The sequence below is a fragment of the Dendropsophus ebraccatus genome, chromosome 5 (genome assembly GCF_027789765.1).
Source record: "Dendropsophus ebraccatus isolate aDenEbr1 chromosome 5, aDenEbr1.pat, whole genome shotgun sequence".
Taxonomy (NCBI): domain Eukaryota; kingdom Metazoa; phylum Chordata; class Amphibia; order Anura; family Hylidae; genus Dendropsophus; species Dendropsophus ebraccatus.
This window is the reverse complement of record NC_091458.1, coordinates 135,549,467-135,555,437: the sequence shown is the minus strand read 5'-3', so window position 1 is coordinate 135,555,437 and position 5,971 is coordinate 135,549,467.

Sequence of the window (5,971 nt, the reverse complement as noted above, 5' to 3'; positions counted from 1 at the left end):
GGTATATTGAGAAAGAATAAAAAAATGTTTTTTAAATGAAACTTTATTCAACCTTTTTGTTTAAACTTTCCATTTTAACAATATCTATGGCTGTAGGACACTTTCGTGAAAATAAAATGTGCAGCACTATGCGTCATAGAATTACATTACACTGGATCTCGCGTGAGATAGGAGCTATAGAGAAAGAATAGAAAGCTTTGTCTCCTTCTGTGTCAGGAACAACATGCACTTGTTCCGGTGCAGAATTCAAAATGACAGTGATTTTTCTTTCTCTCAGGGTGGCCCATCAAAGACTGCACAGGTAAAGCACCCAGTATCTAACCACCTAGTTTTAACACGAGTTGCCATTGTTTTGCAATGCGTTCTTTGGTTGCACTAGTCAAATCACTTATTCTACCTGTAGAAGATGTGCAGTCAAGGCCAGTTTTGCAAAACCACTGCAACTTGCAGATCAGGGCTGCGTTCACACTACGTATATTTCAGTCAGTATTGTGGTCCTCATATTGCAACCAAAACCAGGAGTGGATTGAAAACACAGAAAGGATCTGTTCACACAATGGTGAAATTGAGTGGATGGCCGCCATATAATGGCAAATATTTGCTGTTATTTTAAAACAACGGCTGTTATATTGAAATAATGGCCGTTATTTACCGTTATATGGCGGCCATCCACTCAATTTCAACATTGTGTGGACAGAGCCTTTCTGTGTTTTTAATCCACTCCTGGTTTTGGTTGCAATATGAGGACCACAATACTGACTGAAATATTCGTAGTGTGAACGCAGCCTAAAAGTGCCCTTTGTTGTGTGTAAAAGCACCCCGATACTGTCCAGTATCAGGGCCTCTAACATGCCTCTCTACCTGTCAATCATCACCGCCGCGCTGCCAGGCAGAGAGCGGTGTCTAATCTCGCTGCCCAGATGACTAGTTGCGGCCCCTCTTTCCGTCTTGTGCGGCAGAATAAAAGTAAATTTTCTCCTTACTAAAGCTACTGCTACAGTTGTAGCTGGTAGATGCTGCAAGTGCATTTCCAAATGAAATAACTGAAAAGTGGCAAATTATAGAATCCAGTATTGTTATTTTATAGATAACAAGTATTTACTGAAATGGATGTGAAAGGAGACCTTTTTAATCTTCTTTTTACTTTGTGAATGATATGGTTTTTTTTCTTAACCACAAGTAAATGTATCCCAAAGTGATCTTTTGTCAGAAGATATGGGGGGAGTTGACAGGTTAGGGCCCTATTATCTTTTAGCAAGTTTAAAAATCATTGGCCACCAACCGCGCATGGCTATGTGTAATGGGTAGCGCGGCCGACGATTATGTGTGTAAAATAATATTACTTACCTGTCCAGGCTCCCTCAGTGTCCTCCAATCTGGTCTGTGGGATTCCCTAGTCACTGCAGCTATTCTGGTCAAGTCTCTGAAATGACAGGTCACTCAGTCAGTCACTGGCCAGGATGGGACAGCACTGCGTGAGTGGCCTGTCATTTCAGAGACTGGACCAGAAGTAACAGCTGTGGAAATCGGGGAATCCCACAGACAAGACCGGAGGAGGTGATCAGGTTGATATATATCTCTATTATTTTACATCAAAGCAAGGGTTGCACAGACATTGCACACACACACACACACACACACACACACATATATACAGCCCTTGCTGCAAGATAATTGAGCCATGTTATAGATTCTGTCAGGCTAGGCTTAATAGGAATATTGGGCTATGTATTACGGCCCTTACAAGTGGTGGCCACAAGGGTCTATTCTGGCTCCTGTTCTTTTAAATATGCTTGTAAGTGACCTAGGAGAAGATTTGGCAGGTAAGGTTAGTGACATAGGAGAAGGTTTGGTGCCGGGGTGACAGGCTCCCGACCCCCCTCTAGAACCCCCTATACTTACCTGATCGCCAGGGCTGTGGAGTCTGAGTCGGAGCTAGTTTTGGCTGGAGTCGGGAAAAAAATGTTCCGACTCCAGCTTTAAAAAAAATCTTTAAACAATTTAGAATTGAGTTTTGATATGAATTTTATAAGTTTTGCTCATCAATATATTTTATGAGCAACATTCTAATAGATCACTGGCTCTATTACATAAGGGTGGTCAGGGAAAAGTTGTTGGCCACTATTTGGCAGTTTGTTTCTGAGCTGGAAGAGTCCATTGTGTGGGGGGAGATCTGTGCTATTCTCTTCCTGGATGCTGGATGATTGTATTTCAGCAGTAGTGTAATATGAAGATATCCTGTGTAATATAAGAGGAGGAGGAGAAGACATAATTAGTGTAGCAGTAACCTCTGTCCTGTGGTGTTTTCTCTCTGGAAGAAGATTGTGTTTTTCTTCAGTGTTCTATGGCAGCAGCTGTGTGTGTGTGTGCTATGGCTGCAGCAGGTTGTGTGCGTGTGCGTGCGCTATGGCTGCAGCAGGCTGTGTTTGTTTGTGTGTGTGTATGTGTGCTATGGCTGCAGCAGGCTTTGTGTGTATATATGTGTGCTACAGCTGCAGCAGGCTGTGTGTGTGTGAATATATGTATGTGTGCTAGGGCTGCAGCATGCTGTGTGTGTGCGCTATGGCTGCAGCAGGCTGTGTGTGTGTGTGTGTGCTATGGCTGCAGCAGGCTGTGTGTGTGTGTGTGCTATGGCTGCAGCAGGCTGTGTGTGTGCGTGTGTGTGTGTGCGTGCGTGCTATTGCTTGCCCCCACAGTGACCCTCAACATCACTATGTGTGACTCTATCAGTGTGGCTGACCCCTCTATATCACAGGGATTTGGCAGTGTTAGCAGTGTTTCTTTGTGTATGGTGAATATTAGTTAGAAACATCGAAGATTGTCAGCAGGAAAAACCACCTGCTCCATCTAGTCTAGTTCTGAGTTGTTCAGGACATGGAGGCTGGAGACTAGCTGAATCCTCTGCACAAACAGGAGAAGCTGCTTTATATACAGTATTCCTTTATTCCCTCAGAAGTTGCACCAGGATCATGTAGGACATTAGGGAGAAGCTGCTGAGCCATTGTGATAAATAACTCCCCTGGTATCTGACTGACCATTTATGAAGGAGCAGGAGTCGGAGTTGGTCCTGATAAAATTCAGGAGTCGGAGCTGCGGCATACCGCCTCCACAGCCCTGCTGATGGCACCGGGTCCCGCTTCTCGATCCGATCTGGTGACAGAGATTTCAGCACCCGACCAGGCAATTCATCAGCCAGGTACATGACGTTCCAGCAGCAGGAGGCTAGCAGATAACAGAGGCAGCGCTAGGGGAGCGAACACAGACAGGTTAGTATACTTTATTTTGTTCCCGCAACCCCCTGCCAGCAGCAAATTTTTTATTTTCACGGGACTTCTGCTTTAAACATACTTTATTTCTCATTTTCTATTTTACTATCTATTGTAGGGATCTTCCCGGGGGATGGTGTGTTTGGACACAGTTCACAGCAGACTTGGACTTGTAAAATAACAGGCTGTTCACTCCTGGCTGAGAGAGAGAGACCTGTACACTGAGCACACCTTTTGCCTTCTCAGGCTGATTGGGATCAGAGCTCACCTGATCCCAAAACCCACACTGGATCGGGGGGAAGGGAATGGCAAGTCCCACTACCAAAACCTACCTGCCATTCCATGTAAGTCCAGGCCCGGCAATAATAAATAATAGCTCAGCAGCATAACACTGCTGAGCACAGATGCCTCCTGGACTCACCATCTCACACTATGTATCAACCTGGGTGAGATGTACATCCCCTCGAGCACTTTACCAGTGACATGTCCACATATCCCCCCCCCCTCTTCTTCAGACCGGAGGGCTGAGCATTTTGTCCCCACAGACAGTGTACCCTAGATAGGGCGTCAGCATTTGCCTGTAATTTCCCTGGCCGGTGTTCCACCATGAAATTAAAGTTTTGGAGGGAAAGAAACCACCTAGTCACCCTTGCATTTTTCTCCTTGTTTAGCTTCATCCATGTTAGGGGGGCATGGTCTGTCACTAACTTAAATCTCCTGCCTAGTAAGTAGCACTTCAGGGATTCTAGGGCCCACTTCACTGCCAGACATTCTCGCTCAACTATGGCGTAGTTTTTCTCGGCCGGGGATAGCTTCCTGCTTAAGTACATCACCGGGTGCTCCTCGCCATTCACGACCTGTGAGAGGACGGCACCTAACCCTGTGTTAGAGGCATCTGTCTGTACTAGAAACTCTCGCCTAAAGTCAGGGGTAACTAGCACAGGCTGTTGGCACAAGGCAGACTTAAGGCTTTGAAAAGCCTTCTCGGCCTCTGGAGTCCATGTCACCATTGAGGACTTCGCACCGTCAGGTCAGTTAGTGGGGCTGCAACTGAAGCAAAATTCGGCACAAACCTTCGGTAATAGCCCGTAATACCCAGGAAAGCTCTGACCTGTTTCTTTGTGAGGGATTTAGGCCAATTCTGTATTGCCTCAATTTTATTTAGTTGTGGTTTCACTAACCCCCTCCCAATAATGTAGCCCAAGTATTTGGCCTCCTCTAAGGCTAGTGCACACTTCTCTGCATTGATGGTTAACCCCGCATCACTTATGGCATCTAACACCGCCTGGACCTTACAGAGGTGACTTTCCCAATCCGGGCTAAAAATGACCACATCATCGAGGTAGGCAGCGGAGTAATCACGATGTGGTCGCAGAATCAAGTCCATCAACCTCTGAAAAGTGGCAGGGGCTCCATGTAACCCGAATGGCATCACTACATATTGGAAGAGCCCATCAGGGGTGGAGAATGCAGTCTTCTCTCTAGCCTTAGGAGTGAGTGGGATCTGCCAGTAGCCCTTAGTGAGATCGAGGGTAGTTATGTACCTGGCATTACCCATCCTTTCTATCAATTCATCTACCCTGGGCATGGGGTAGGCATCGAACTTGGAGATCTCATTTAACTTTCTAAAGTCATTACAGAACCTCCAAGTTCCATTGGGCTTTGGGATTAACACAATCGGGCTGGACCACTCGCTCTGGGATACCTCAATGACTCCTAGGTCAAGCATACGTTTTACCTCGGATGATACCGCCTCCCTCCGTGCTTCTGGTATCCTGTAGGGCTTCAGGTTTACTCTGCTTCTAGGCTCAGTTTCAATATGATGACTAATTAGATGCGTACGCCCTGGTAGGTCAGAAAACTTGTCTTTATTTCTCTGCAGGAACTCCTTAGCTTCCTGCTTCTGGGACACTGATAGAGTGTCACCAATCCTGACCGGAGGGATTGGTGGTGACAGATGACCAACAGGCTTTGTCGCCACCAAGGATTCCCTGTCTTTCCAGGGCTTGATCAAGTTTATGTGATAAACTTGGAAAGGCTTCCTTCTACCTGGTTGGTGTACCTTGTAGTTGACCTCACTGATCTTCTCTACAATTTCATAGGGACCCTGCCACTTTGCTAAGAATTTGCTTTCTACCGTGGGAACAAGAATGAGTACCCGGTCACCTGGGCTAAATGTCCTGATTCTTGCAGAACGATTGTAAATTCTGCTTTTGCCCTCTTGCGCCCTCTGGAGGTGTTCCCTTACTAGGGGCATTACAGTGGCTATACGGTCCTGCATTTGTGCTACATGCTCTATAACACTCTTGTATGGGGTGGACTCACTTTCCCATGTCTCTTTCGCTATATCCAATAAACCCCTAGGGTGACGACCATAGACCAATTCGAAGGGAGAGAACCCTGTGGATGATTGGGGCACTTCCCTAATAGAAAACATCAGGTAAGGTAGTAAGTGATCCCAATCCCGACCATCTTTTTCCACTACTTTCTTTAACATATGTTTCAGGGTTTTATTAAACCTCTCCACTAACCCGTCTGTCTGTGGGTGATATACAGAGGTACGTAGGTGTGAGATTTTAAACAGTTTGCATAGCTCTTTCATTACCTTTGACACAAATGGTGTACCTTGGTCGGTCAAGATTTCTTTGGGGATCCCCACTCTGGAAAACATATAAAACAATTCCCGTGCAATTGTTTTAGATGCA